The sequence below is a fragment of the Orbicella faveolata genome, unplaced genomic scaffold (genome assembly GCF_042242905.1).
Source record: "Orbicella faveolata isolate gen_17 unplaced genomic scaffold, um_ofav_v1 contig_35, whole genome shotgun sequence".
Taxonomy (NCBI): domain Eukaryota; kingdom Metazoa; phylum Cnidaria; class Anthozoa; order Scleractinia; family Merulinidae; genus Orbicella; species Orbicella faveolata.
Window position 1 is genome coordinate 7,777,126 of NW_028301564.1, and position 14,852 is coordinate 7,791,977.

Consider the following 14,852-nt stretch of genomic DNA (forward strand, 5'->3'; position numbering starts at 1 on the left):
ACTTTCGTGTGAAAACGTACATGGAACTCATATAATATCTCTAATTTCTAAATACGTTTAAGGTTGATAAATGTTTCAGAACGTATTAAAAGCTTAGCTGAAAATATGTGAATACCGCAGAAATAATCAGCAAAGTTACGATGACGCTTTCTTTAATTAACTGGAATAACGATTTCGATTTTGTTGGTTGAGTTATCAAAACTCCTTGTCTATTTTATTTTCGCAGTGTAAAATTTCACTATGTTAAAGAAACACACATGATATTAGCAGCCTTTTGGCGTTGGTGAAAATTGTTGCAACATCTCAGCACAAAACACAACGAAAGAAATTTTTGTCAAGATTTGTTGACAACTGAAAACACCGACCTCGGACTTGAAAGTGCATGCGCTGCACTATGCAAATGAGCTAATTGTACGCCTCAGACTTGCCTTTCAAAAACTTTTGCAAACTCGCCAAACAAACAGAAACAATATGATTAAGTATTGTTTGGGAAACTCACAAATTAACTCGATACCAGAGTAAAGAGTTTTCTTACACAACTTTTCTTTACGGAACAAACGCAAAAGACTACGCGTACAACTAGCGCGACCAGATATTATTCATTTACAGCGCGAAATTGAAGTAATGTTTTGGACCCTTCAAAACTCACCTTTTCCATTAGCTCAGAGCATAACACTAAATATAAGAGCCCTGGTTCTTATTCCCTGCCTTATTCCTTGTCATCGCTGTGAAAAATCTGCAAGAGAATCTCTTAACTCTCACCATTTGATCACTCAACGTGACAACATCCACGCGAGAGTCCCTGACATGTGCGTGGATCCGCGCGGATATATGACATCAGGACGGCGCAATTTGTTCTAAAAATAGAAAAATAGTCCCATATCATAGGTGCGCGCGGATCCAAAGACTTACGGTCTCCGTGCCCGATTATGGCTCCTGCTACAACACAACGCAGAACAGGTATTAAAACACCAGCTGAGTTAAGGGAGTGGCAGATTAAAGGATTTGTCTAGAGAGTTTACTATATGTCTGGCTTGTTGGTCTAGTGGCATGATTCTTGCTTTGGGTGCGAGAGGTCCCGGGTTCGACTCCAGGACAGGCCCATATCAATTGTTTTTCTTTTCAAATAATAATTAAAATAATCATAATAATTTTTTAGCAAACTAGTATTTTCCAAATTTTAGTTATGGATGAGACATTCACTCGTTCTTTCCCTCTCTCCGTCGCTTCCTGTTAGACTTTTCGTGAATCCGCTCATCAATTTAAAGGGAATTTTAGTCACAGCCCAAGGGAGTCCAGAGCGGCTTTAATACGTGCATTTTCATCCTTAGAGAAAGCATCAACGCAACGCGCTTGCTAACATTATCCGCGGGAGAACCGGCTACTATATCTAAAAATAGTTTGAGAGGAATTACCTTGCTCTCCTGATACCGGCGAAATGTTTGAGCAACCTGCCAAAATACTCTACACCCTTAAAGATGTTCACATTAGGCTATACAATAATAGGGGTTAAGGTTATGGATTGTTTGGACTGATGCGATCATGAAATGGTCGATGTCATCATCTTTATATTTCGCCAAATCTTATTAGCAAAACGTAAAAAAGAAATTGATTAGTTATTCCATTTAAATTACCCTGGAACAAAACAAAATGAACGGAAAAGTTTAAAGCGATGGTTTTTGTCCTTGGGTCATTTGAAAGCTTTCATTTAACACAGAAATTGCATTCAACCGTCAACTTACAGCAGAGAGACTTTTGGTTTCTCCGGCTGAAACTCATACATTTCTGGCTACCAATCCACTAACAATCAGTGACATAAGCTTTGTTAAGATCATAGCTCGATAGCGTTATTTAAGGTATCGATCCTAACATGAAGTGGCTGAAGGATAAAAAATTAAATAAGCTCAGTTACGTCAACACCTTTCGTTTTTTTCTTTTTGTTTTGTTTTCGCTGACTCAAAATTTTGTAAGAGCTGGCTAGAGTTGGGTAGCAAGATTTAGTCTCACAGGAAAAACAATCATGTGTTTCCGGCCGGGCTCGAACCGGCGATATTCCGCGTGTAAAGTGGACGTGATGACCACTACACTACGGAAACCTGTTACGACTGAAAGCTGCCATACTCAGTGGTGTGCTAATCAGGAACTCGTAGTTTCTAGTTTTTTTGATCAGGAAGACAGAAAAAATAAGTCTCCGAAGTACAGCAAACAGTTGAACATTTGCCTACTTCTGACGATGCTCAATATTGAAGTTTTTTAAAAACGATGCTATCCTTGTATTAGCGTTACCAGAGAATCTCAGTGCCAAAAAAATTAACCGTCAACCGTCAATTGAGCAAGCCAATACTAGCCGTCAAATGTCTCAGATATCCTTAATCAAGAACTAAACGATTGACTATTGAAAATTTATGCTGTTTAGAAATGAACGTTAATACACCACAAAAAGATACACTTATGCTCAAGTCTTTCAACTTCTAGTTATGGGAGCGGAAGATTACTGCGCGCAGCGGTGAGGTGATGTAATTACGTTAATTAGACAAACAGTCGAAGATTAAAGAAGTCATAAGTAATGCACAAATTATAGGACTAATTGGATTACTCAGATACGGGCATATTTGTACCCTTTTATGAAAAATTACAGCCAAATTTGCTTCAACCGTCAAAAAACCAATAATGATAACGATCACGATAATAACGGTTTATTCACATCACATCCGCGCAGTGGCTGTTTGTTTGAATAGACCTTCTTACATGCAATACAACTAAAAATTACGCTAACAGGATGGATGGATGGAATCCTGACGCTAACTATATAGAAAATAATTATCAAAACAAAGAGAACCGTCCCCGGGTGGGCTTGAACCACCAACCTTTCGGTTAACAGCCGAACGCGCTAGCCGATTGCGCCACGGAGACTTCCATCAAAACATTTTGAACAATTTTCATCAAATTTTGTGGAAGAAATTTTAACTTGCGTGAGGTTTCTGTTACATTATTGTATCTTGCTCGAAACACGTGAAAAGCGAAAAACCGGGGGAGTTGGGTAGTAACTGTCTTGGCCAATGAGACAACACAAAACAGGTGTTATAGAACCAGTTCGACAGAGAGAAGTAGATTCAGAGTCCCTGTCCATAAAAATGGGAAATAACTCGGCAAGGGTCGAAATTCGATTTCGCTCATATTTTCATGGTAGATAGGCTAGGGCATGACAAAAACTACTGGATAGTTTTTTTTGGCAAAACATCCTTTCATTTCAAAGAAATATGCAAATTGCCAAATTCCGTTAAAATCGTCATTTAACGCACCATTTTATTAAACAGGTTTGAGAGCCTCGCATGCAAAACCGCATCAATCTTCCGTCTTTAAAACACTCGAATATTTTTGTGCAATGTTTCAATGTGTACTGGGTTGGTTTTAGGGAATGTTGCGTTGTCTTTTTGGGTGCAAAATAATTCAATTTCGAAGACATGTATTTCATTCACTTAAAAGTACTTCGTGTATAGAATTAATTTTCACCATGTGCGAAACCTTCAAATGGATTAAGCTTCTGGTGGTTGAATCGCAGAAGGATGATCTACAGATTCCTGTAAAAATTTCTTTGGGCAAATGATTGTGAGCGACGCGAGAGGTTTTCGAAGTGCGTCAAAAATGCAAATATTTGACCATTCCCTCATCAAATTTCAATTTACGGGTTAGACGTATATTTTAGCATGCGCCACATGACTTGACCAATGTTAAGTTGAAATAGACACAGAGCTGATAATTTCGAAATGCTCTTACCTCATGTGCTGTAATTTACATGGACATGTCAATTTTAATTTACAGTATGTAAATCTTGATTTACATTCTTTGTAAATTACAATTTACATGTTAGGGTTTTGTAAAATAAAATTACAGGAAATTTACAGCTTTTAGTGCAGCATGTAAATGTTCTGTAAAGAGTGATTTACATTGTCTTTGTCGACAATGATCATTTGAAGAACATGTAAAAACCCGTAAAATATTTTACGCACTTTTACAGTATCTGCCTTTGTAAAAAACATGTAAATTGCTTTGCTAAACCATGTGAGGAACGTGTAAATAATTCAAGCGAATGCTGTAAAAAGTCTGGAAATGTTATGTTTGTAACCCTGTAAAAAACATGTAAATGAAAAAAGGGGGCCTGTAAGAAACATGTAAAAACAATGTAAATGAAAAAAGGGGGGCTGTAAGAAACATGTAAAAACAATATAAATGAAAAAAGGGGGCCTGTAAGAAACATGTAAAAAGCATGTAAATGAAAAAAGGGGGCCTGTAAGAAACATGTAAAAAGCATGTAAATGAAAAAAGGGGGCCTGTAAGAAGCATGTAAAAACAATGTAAATGAAAGAAAGGGAGCCTGTAAGAAACATGTAAAAACCATGTACATGGAAAACCTAGAAGTTGCACGGGTGCGACACCGCACTAATTAAGCTGTCTTCTTGTGAACTTTCCGCGCACCCACAACGACAAAATAAAACTAGAATTGTTACTGCACATGCAGGCGTCCCAAGCTTACGTCTCTAGAAAAGAGAAAAATTAATTCTCGGACACGTACGTATTTATTCATGAAGGACCATGAAAGCGTCACGTGTTGTGTGAGTTCAAGACGGAAAGAGCCCTGGTGACCGAGTTTGAACTGACGCGGAGTTAGGTTAGGCAGGGAACCATAAGGGACACCCAACGACCGTTTCCTCTCGAATGCTTTTAAACGCTGTTTTAGGCTATCTGGTGTACTTTCAAAGCTCTGTAGGTTAATTTTAGATTGCGCAAAAAAAAAAAATTATCTGTTCGGTTATTCTAGAGGAGCTTGAGTATTCTCGAACTTATTAGGGCTTTTTTGTCCATTTCCCGAAAACGTTAGGTCTTATCGCCTTTCCGAAAATGATAGCTGACTTTTTTTCGGTACCCAACATGACATTTTTAACAATCCGAAAACAACAAACATTAAATTTCTCATATCGCGAAAGTTCGAGGTCACAGTTGTGCCCCTGAACCGCTGAGAATGAACGAAATATCATCGATTTAGAGCGTTAAATATTCCGAAACATGAACATTCTACAAGTAAGATTAATACAACTAAGTCTGCCCTTGCATGTTCACTGTTTCTTTGTTTTGTTTTGTTTTTTTTTTTAGGTGATTTCTACCGTTTTGTGCTTTCATTGCCATCACTGTTATCCCAGTCCCTTTATAAGAGCATACCAGCCTTGTGAGTGTCCGATCTCCAACAAGCAGGAATCAGCGGTCTTCATGTTAGGTACCAGGTTCTCTCGGTTCTCCCGGCATGTTTTGGCAGTTCGTTGCAACTTGCATCGAACTCGGGCTCTGTTTTAGCGGGCCAAAATCCACTCTACCTTCGCTTCGTCACCGTGCACGGTTTCAAGGCAAAGTTTACCGTTACCCAGAAGTTGAAGATAGCGATTACAGGCAACAAAAACAACAGGTAAGCAAGTTTTGCATAAATTGAACGAGCAGAGTAAAGTAACGTAAAGATACGTATACATTTCGTTTTGCCTTTGGTTGTGAATGTGTCATTATCAAGGAGAAGTTACATTGGTTGTGGAATCGACTTTGGTGATGTTTACCTGCCGTGCATAAAGAGCTTTATTATCTGTTATTATCTGTTCTCGATAACTGAGCATGAGCATGCGACATTTGTTATTGGCTTATATGCACCTCATGATTCTTTCTGATGCATGCTCTTGTAAGGTTATGTTGCCCTCTGATGTGAATGCTAGTAAGCTAAAATGTAATGTGCCATCTTCAGCAGAGAAATTTCTCTTATGCTAGAGTAAGTATTCTGAAGTTACTTAAGTGTCTACAGTTGTACCTACATGCAAGTTACAATATGCTGTTATACACAACTGTACATGGACATTGCACCCACTGGTGCTGATACTGTAGTAAGTTAAATGTTGTGGTATTTTCTTTCACAAAAAAACACTATGATACTTTATAAAGAGGTATACATGTACCTCAAACTGTCGTGAAAACTACACAGGACTTGAAAAAAAGGAAGAGTAACTTGCCCAGGCAGGAAAATCTACTTGTCTTGGACGACACAGTATAGTCAATCGATTATTTCATAACAATCAATAGAAATTAGTCAATGATATCAGAAATCAATAAAAAGATTCGTCATGAGTAATCGATTGTGATCAAATTTTCAATAAGCATAATCAATTTTGCTGTTACTAGCTTATCTTTTAAGCAACATTTAATAAGAAAGAAATGAACAAAAGATTTAAAGTGAAATATGAAATCATGAATACAATTGCATAAAAACATAACATTGTGTCTCGTAAACAGAATATTTTGCTGGCATACATGTATCAGGGACTATGTTTTGGGGATTTTTGGTAGTGCCTTTGAAATCTACATAAAAAAGTTACAATCAAACATTGTGTTGAGGGACACTACACTACACTACTTTCTACAGTTTAGGTGAACTAACAAAGAGAGACCAACTTTCAATTCAAGGCTGCTGGCTAACGGGCGCCTGGTCGCCTGAGGCGCCTAAGTTACAAGTGTGGGCGACTAAAGTTTCGTTGAAGGAGCCCGAGTGGGCGCGTAAACAATCGATTTCAATCGATTGCCTTACCCAGGGATGACCAGACAGCACTTTAGAGCCCTGTTACAGCTGTACATTTTACTTGTGCGAAATTGGGTTCTTACCAAATACATGTAGATTTCATGTGTCATGCATCTGTTCATGCATCTGTAGCAGGGCAGGAAAAAAAATTGTAAGTCACTTGCCCAGTGGGCCAGTCAATTTCAGTTTTCACTTGCCCCATTTAAATATTAGTTGCCAGTGTGGTGGCCAGTGAGGAAATCAGAGGATAAATGCGATTGAAGTACACTCAGATTCCAAACTAATTCTTGCTTTCAACCTAATAATTAACTAATCTGTAGGTCTTAAGTTTTGAAATGGAATGACTGGAAATTATCATTTATCAAGCTGGCATTTTTAGTCAGACTCACAAGACTACTGACGCTACATTGTAATTTCACTTGCCCACTGGGCCACTGAACTTCTATTTTCGCTTGCCCAAGAGCAAAATTTACTTGGCTGAGGAAATCAGACCTGGGTTTTTTCCTGCCTTGAGTAGATCACAGATAACATCAAAATGTGGTAAAAACAAAAAATAGTCACATAAGCCATTACCAGAGTGTGTCACAGAATCTGTGAATTTTTCAGGTGTGTCACTGATGTTTTTACCACATTTTGATGTCTTCTGTGATCTATTACTGAACAGATGCACGACAACATAGAATCTATCTGCTTCGTAATACATAACAAAGAAACAAAAACAAACTTTTATGACATCATCTGTACCTTTGTCCACCAATAGAGCGTAAGTGCACGTAAGAAACAATCAAATTGTGCCTGCAAATAACTTGACTTATTATTTAAACATTGTTTGATAGGAGTTTGATTTATTGTGTATGAATATTACAATGTAGGAGGTAGTGAACATTGAATACTTTCTGCCACAGATTTTGAGTTTAGTTCTTCTACATCCCCTGACATTCAGTGCCTTCCAATCAGAGATGCAAATTTTTTGTCACACAGTAGCTACAGATGTAGATGTAAGATCTGTTTGATTGATGAATATTCAGGGCTCAAAACTGTAAATTTGAGAGTTTTTATCTCTTTTTTATTATGACCTCTAATGAAAACATACACCAATGCATACATGTATCTGTTAGAATGGCTAAAGACCATTTGCTTGCTGTTTGTCATGCATTCAAGATCGATAGGAATGCCACTCGAGTGACTGGGGTTAAATCTGTTCAGAAAAATATTAAGCCAATCTTTAAACGGTCTAGCAGTGACTAGAACAAACAAACTATATTTGTGGGTTTAATTTGGCTCACATTACATGTACGTGATTTTTTCGTAAATATCTTGACCAGTCAGAAATGAGACGTGACCAAGCTAAAATTACTTTGGCCAGTCAACATGACCGGCTACAGTCCGATTTCAAATGTCACAGTATAAATTGGAATGATAAGAAACAAAATAATAACGCCAGTGTACAATTCGCTGATTGATATCATACACAGAATTTGCTGATTCATACTCAGACATAACTTATTTTATTTAACGAAATGTTTTATGTTACTTGTAGGATGAAGTAAAATTGAGAGTGGTCAATACATGCATACTCCTTGGCATTGATGCTTCATCTGGAAAAAATCAGCCACTGAGAAGACTACAGTACCTATGACTCTATAAGGGGTCCGAGGTCCATTTCTTGAAGGTCCTGGAAACTTTTCGGGCCCACAAAGCCATCTTTAATTGAGCTGTGTCTAAAAACTAAGAGCTATATATGCCTGACACTTCTTGTGTGAAGGAAACCTCTGTTCATATTGAGAATAAGTGAATAAAACAGCTCTGTAAGCATAAGATTTCAGATTTTGGTATGGCTTTCTGGGTGCAAAAACTTTTTGGGACCTTCGAGAAATGGGTCCCTGGTGCATTACAGTCTAACATGGTGACCTTCAACACTTTCTGGCATAAATTATTAAACATTATTTTTTATGCTTTGAAGTATCACCTACACTGTACCTGTATTAGTGAATTAGCATTAAATTTGAATATCTTGGATTGCTAGGTTGATACTTATTGTTCAATACAGCAGCTATAAGATTTCATCATAAAAAGCAAAGGCTATGTTTACATACATGTAGTACCAGAACAGTAATTTATTAACTTATGATGTGTTTTGGGAACTATCGTACTAGATAGGCCTTTCAATTTCAACAGGTCCCTATGAATTTTTTTTTTTTTTTTACGGTACAGTTTTTTTTATCACAAAAAGAAAAAGTGAAATTTTGAATATTGTTTACAGTGAATGTTTTGTCAGGGGTCCAAAATGTTTGTCCTGTTTGGATTCCGTACAGTTTTGGAAAAAGAAGGAAACTGTGACTTTGCAAACATAGCCTAAAAGATGTCAGAAGCCTTGTTTTATGTTATACAATGTAGTATTCCTTCGGCATGAATGTTTTTATGATGAATTTAAAATGTCAATCTCTATCTTGTGGTAAATGTTTTTTCTCCCTATTTTCTGTTATTTCAAAAGAACAATTCACTCTATGAAAAAAGTTGATCAATATTTCACACTTACATTGCAGTAATTTTCATACAGTGGGTAATAAGGTAAAGGTAAAGTCTGCATATGAGCCACGTGGCCCAACAGACTGGAGCTTATCACGCTTTCTGTAGCAGGAAGCAACTAGGACTATTTCTACTCCCCCTGGATGAGATGCCAGTCCATTGCGGGGTTACCCCACCATTAAATTCGCTGGTACCCACTTATACATGTGGGTGGGGAGGCACTGAGAGTAAAGTGTGTTGCCCAACAACACAACAGAATGTACCCGCCTAGGGCTTGAACCAGGACCACTCAATCAGGAGTTGAGCGCACTACATGTAACTACGAGGCCATCGTGCCTCCCACATTTTTCATAATAATTATTAAGGCTAATTTAATCCTGCATTAATTACTTAGAAAAAAACAGCTTATTCATTCATTTTATGACAAAGGTATTATCATTATGTTACATTTGACTTTGTGAATTTAGTATATATTTAAGACAGGTATCCATTTGCAAACAATTTTAATTTAGTAATACGCCTAAATTACAAAATTTTCTCTAGTTGTAGCTGACAACAGTATAGTTCTTAATCATTTTATTATTTATGAATTATATAGAGTTGAGTATGACATGGTTTTGCACAATCTTGAAAAGGTCTTGAATTTTAGTAGTCTTCTTGAAAAGTGCTTGAATTCGGTTAAAGGAGCTCACTCATGGTATTTGAAAATATCTTGGCCATGCACAAAATTACATTTAAGTCGTCTTGTTATGGATAGAAAGAAAAGAAAACATGTTTTATTTGTTGCAATGTGTACATTGTAAACCTTATTCATGGCATATAAAAACTATTTGAATTTTACTGAGTTTGTTCTGATTGCAATAAATTTCTGATTCTGTATAAATTTGCATGTTTTCTGTTATTATAGTTAAGGTCAACAGATTTGATTACAATAAAACAGTACATTCCATGCATTTTTCTTCAAGTTGTTATTTACAAGTTATCGTACAGGGTTTCTGCCTCCCTTTTTCGATTTACATGTTATTTGCAGGCTCCCTTTTTACATTTCCAGGTTATTTCCAGGCTCCCTTTTTTGATTTACATGTTATTTACAGGCTCCCTTTTTCAATTTTCAGGTTATTTGCAGGCTCCATTTTTCAATTTACAGTTTATTTACGGGTGCCCTTTTTCAATTTCCAGGTTATTTACAGGCTCCCTTTTTCGATTTACATGTTATTTGCAGGCTCTCTTTTTCAATTTACAGGATATTTACAGGCTCCCCTTTTCAATTTCCATGTTATTTGCAGGTTCCCTTTATCCATTTACATGTTATTTACAGGCTCTCTTTTTCCATTTACATGCTATTTACAGGCTCCCTTTTTCGATTTCCATGTTATTTACAGGCTCTCTTTTTCCATTTACATGTTATTTACAGGCTCCCTTTTTCGATTTACATGTTATTTACAGGCTCCCTTTTTCCATTTACATGTTATTTACAGGCTCCCTTTTTCCATTTACATGTTATTTACAGGCTCCCCTTTTCGATTTACATGTTCTTTATGGGCTCCTTTTTTGATTTCCATGTTATTTACAGACTCCCTTTTTCGATTTACACGTTAGTTACAGGCTCCCTTTTTCGATTTACATGTTATTTACAGGCTCCCTTTTTTGATTTACACGTTATTTACAGGCTCCTGTTTTCATTTTCCATGTTATTTACAGCCTCCTTTTTTTATTTACATGTTGTTTACAGCCTCCCCTTTTTATTTACATGTTATTTACAGTATTATGGCAGCCTCCCTGTATTAAATTTACATGTTATTTACGGGTTTCCAGGTTGAATCACAAGAAATTTACAGGCTATTTACAGTATTTGCAGGAACAGTTTACATGTTATTTACATTATCTTAGCCCTTTGCTTTGAAACATTTACAGTGTTTTCTTCATCATTTACATGTTTCACTTGAAATATTTACATGTTTTTTACATGAAACCTCCAAAACATGTAAAAGGGGAAAAATCATGTAAATTAATCTTTACAGTCTCTTTTTGATTATTTACATGTTAATTACATGTTATTTACATACTCTGTAAATTTTCAACTTTTCCAGTGAATAACGATTTCGATTTTGTTGGTTGAGTTATCAAAACTCCTTGTCTATTTTATTTTCGCAGTGTAAAATTTCACTATGTTAAAGAAACACACATGATATTAGCAGCCTTTTGGCGTTGGTGAAAATTGTTGCAACATCTCAGCACAAAACACAACGAAAGAAATTTTTGTCAAGATTTGTTGACAACTGAAAACACCGACCTCGGACTTGAAAGTGCATGCGCTGCACTATGCAAATGAGCTAATTGTACGCCTCAGACTTGCCTTTCAAAAACTTTTGCAAACTCGCCAAACAAACAGAAACAATATGATTAAGTATTGTTTGGGAAACTCACAAATTAACTCGATACCAGAGTAAAGAGTTTTCTTACACAACTTTTCTTTACAGAACAAACGCAAAAGACTACGCGTACAACTAGCGCGACCAGATATTATTCATTTACAGCGCGAAATTGAAGTAATGTTTTGGACCCTTCAAAACTCACCTTTTCCATTAGCTCAGAGCATAACACTAAATATAAGAGCCCTGGTTCTTATTCCCTGCCTTATTCCTTGTCATCGCTGTGAAAAATCTGCAAGAGAATCTCTTAACTCTCACCATTTGATCACTCAACGTGACAACATCCACGCGAGAGTCCCTGACATGTGCGTGGATCCGCGCGGATATATGACATCAGGACGGCGCAATTTGTTCTAAAAATAGAAAAATAGTCCCATATCATAGGTGCGCGCGGATCCAAAGACTTACGGTCTCCGTGCCCGATTATGGCTCCTGCTACAACACAACGCAGAACAGGTATTAAAACACCAGCTGAGTTAAGGGAGTGGCAGATTAAAGGATTTGTCTAGAGAGTTTACTATATGTCTGGCTTGTTGGTCTAGTGGCATGATTCTTGCTTTGGGTGCGAGAGGTCCCGGGTTCGACTCCAGGACAGGCCCATATCAATTGTTTTTCTTTTCAAATAATAATTAAAATAATCATAATAATTTTTTAGCAAACTAGTATTTTCCAAATTTTAGTTATGGATGAGACATTCACTCGTTCTTTCCCTCTCTCCGTCGCTTCCTGTTAGACTTTTCGTGAATCCGCTCATCAATTTAAAGGGAATTTTAGTCACAGCCCAAGGGAGTCCAGAGCGGCTTTAATACGTGCATTTTCATCCTTAGAGAAAGCATCAACGCAACGCGCTTGCTAACATTATCCGCGGGAGAACCGGCTACTATATCTAAAAATAGTTTGAGAGGAATTACCTTGCTCTCCTGATACCGGCGAAATGTTTGAGCAACCTGCCAAAATACTCTACACCCTTAAAGATGTTCACATTAGGCTATACAATAATAGGGGTTAAGGTTATGGATTGTTTGGACTGATGCGATCATGAAATGGTCGATGTCATCATCTTTATATTTCGCCAAATCTTATTAGCAAAACGTAAAAAAGAAATTGATTAGTTATTCCATTTAAATTACCCTGGAACAAAACAAAATGAACGGAAAAGTTTAAAGCGATGGTTTTTGTCCTTGGGTCATTTGAAAGCTTTCATTTAACACAGAAATTGCATTCAACCGTCAACTTACAGCAGAGAGACTTTTGGTTTCTCCGGCTGAAACTCATACATTTCTGGCTACCAATCCACTAACAATCAGTGACATAAGCTTTGTTAAGATCATAGCTCGATAGCGTTATTTAAGGTATCGATCCTAACATGAAGTTGCTGAAGGATAAAAAATTAAATAAGCTCAGTTACGTCAACACCTTTCGTTTTTTTCTTTTTGTTTTGTTTTCGCTGACTCAAAATTTTGTAAGAGCTGGCTAGAGTTGGGTAGCAAGATTTAGTCTCACAGGAAAAACAATCATGTGTTTCCGGCCGGGCTCGAACCGGCGATATTCCGCGTGTAAAGTGGACGTGATGACCACTACACTACGGAAACCTGTTACGACTGAAAGCTGCCATACTCAGTGGTGTGCTAATCAGGAACTCGTAGTTTCTAGTTTTTTTGATCAGGAAGACAGAAAAAATAAGTCTCCGAAGTACAGCAAACAGTTGAACATTTGCCTACTTCTGACGATGCTCAATATTGAAGTTTTTTAAAAACGATGCTATCCTTGTATTAGCGTTACCAGAGAATCTCAGTGCCAAAAAAATTAACCGTCAACCGTCAATTGAGCAAGCCAATACTAGCCGTCAAATGTCTTTGATATCCTTAATCAAGAACTAAACGATTGACTATTGAAAATTTATGCTGTTTAGAAATGAACGTTAATACACCACAAAAAGATACACTTATGCTCAAGTCTTTCAACTTCTAGTTATGGGAGCGGAAGATTACTGCGCGCAGCGGTGAGGTGATGTAATTACGTTAATTAGACAAACAGTCGAAGATTAAAGAAGTCATAAGTAATGCACAAATTATAGGACTAATTGGATTACTCAGATACGGGCATATTTGTACCCTTTTATGAAAAATTACAGCCAAATTTGCTTCAACCGTCAAAAAACCAATAATGATAACGATCACGATAATAACGGTTTATTCACATCACATCCGCGCAGTGGCTGTTTGTTTGAATAGACCTTCTTACATGCAATACAACTAAAAATTACGCTAACAGGATGGATGGATGGAATCCTGACGCTAACTATATAGAAAATAATTATCAAAACAAAGAGAACCGTCCCCGGGTGGGCTTGAACCACCAACCTTTCGGTTAACAGCCGAACGCGCTAACCGATTGCGCCACGGAGACTTCCATCAAAACATTTTGAACAATTTTCATCAAATTTTGTGGAAGAAATTTTAACTTGCGTGAGGTTTCTGTTACATTATTGTATCTTGCTCGAAACACGTGAAAAGCGAAAAACCGGGGGAGTTGGGTAGTAACTGTCTTGGCCAATGAGACAACACAAAACAGGTGTTATAGAACCAGTTCGACAGAAAGAAGTAGATTCAGAGTCCCTGTCCATAAAAATGGGAAATAACTCGGCAAGGGTCGAAATTCGATTTCGCTCATATTTTCATGGTAGATAGGCTAGGGCATGACAAAAACTACTGGATAGTTTTTTTTGGCAAAACATCCTTTCATTTCAAAGAAATATGCAAATTGCCAAATTCCGTTAAAATCGTCATTTGACGCACCATTTTATTAAGCAAGTTTGAGAGCCTCGCATGCAAAACCGGATCAATCTTCCGTCTTTAAAACACTCGAATATTTTTGTGCAATGTTTCAATGTGTACTGGGTTGGTTTTAGGGAATGTTGCGTTGTCTTTTTGGGTGCAAAATAATTCAATTTCGAAGACATGTATTTCATTCACTTAAAAGTACTTCGTGTATAGAATTAATTTTCACCATGTGCGAAACCTTCAAATGGATTAAGCTTCTGGTGGTTGAATCGCAGAAGGATGATCTACAGATTCCTGTAAAAATTTCTTTGGGCAAATGATTGTGAGCGACGCGAGAGGTTTTCGAAGTGCGTCAAAAATGCAAATATTTGACCATTCCCTCATCAAATTTCAATTTACGGGTTAGACGTATATTTTAGCATGCGCCACATGACTTGACCAATGTTAAGTTGAAATAGACACAGAGCTGATAATTTCGAAATGCTCTTACCTCATGTGCTG

The 14,852-nt window shown here is 37.1% G+C and overlaps 1 long non-coding RNA gene and 4 other non-coding genes across 6 annotated transcripts; 1 reads left to right on the plus strand and 4 right to left on the minus strand.

Annotated features, from left to right (window-relative positions):
- Positions 1-2,023: 2,023 nt before the first annotated feature.
- On the minus strand, positions 2,024-2,096 carry Trnav-uac (transfer RNA valine (anticodon UAC)). The gene has a single exon. It is a non-coding gene; the product is annotated as a tRNA-Val (tRNA).
- A 743-nt stretch (positions 2,097-2,839) lies between these two features.
- Positions 2,840-2,913, minus strand: Trnan-guu (transfer RNA asparagine (anticodon GUU)). Its single transcript has one exon. It is a non-coding gene; the product is annotated as a tRNA-Asn (tRNA).
- A 2,244-nt stretch (positions 2,914-5,157) lies between these two features.
- LOC149102859 (uncharacterized) lies at positions 5,158-10,089 on the plus strand. Of its 2 annotated transcripts, none has more exons than XR_016202110.1 (2): positions 5,158-5,806; positions 8,148-10,089. It is a non-coding gene; the product is annotated as an uncharacterized LOC149102859 (long non-coding RNA). The 2 variants fall into 2 exon arrangements; XR_016202109.1 differs by having other exon boundaries at positions 5,158-5,458.
- Positions 10,090-13,087: 2,998 nt separating this feature from the next.
- Positions 13,088-13,160, minus strand: Trnav-uac (transfer RNA valine (anticodon UAC)). The gene has a single exon. It is a non-coding gene; the product is annotated as a tRNA-Val (tRNA).
- A 743-nt stretch (positions 13,161-13,903) lies between these two features.
- On the minus strand, positions 13,904-13,977 carry Trnan-guu (transfer RNA asparagine (anticodon GUU)). Its single transcript has one exon. It is a non-coding gene; the product is annotated as a tRNA-Asn (tRNA).
- Positions 13,978-14,852: the final 875 nt, after the last annotated feature.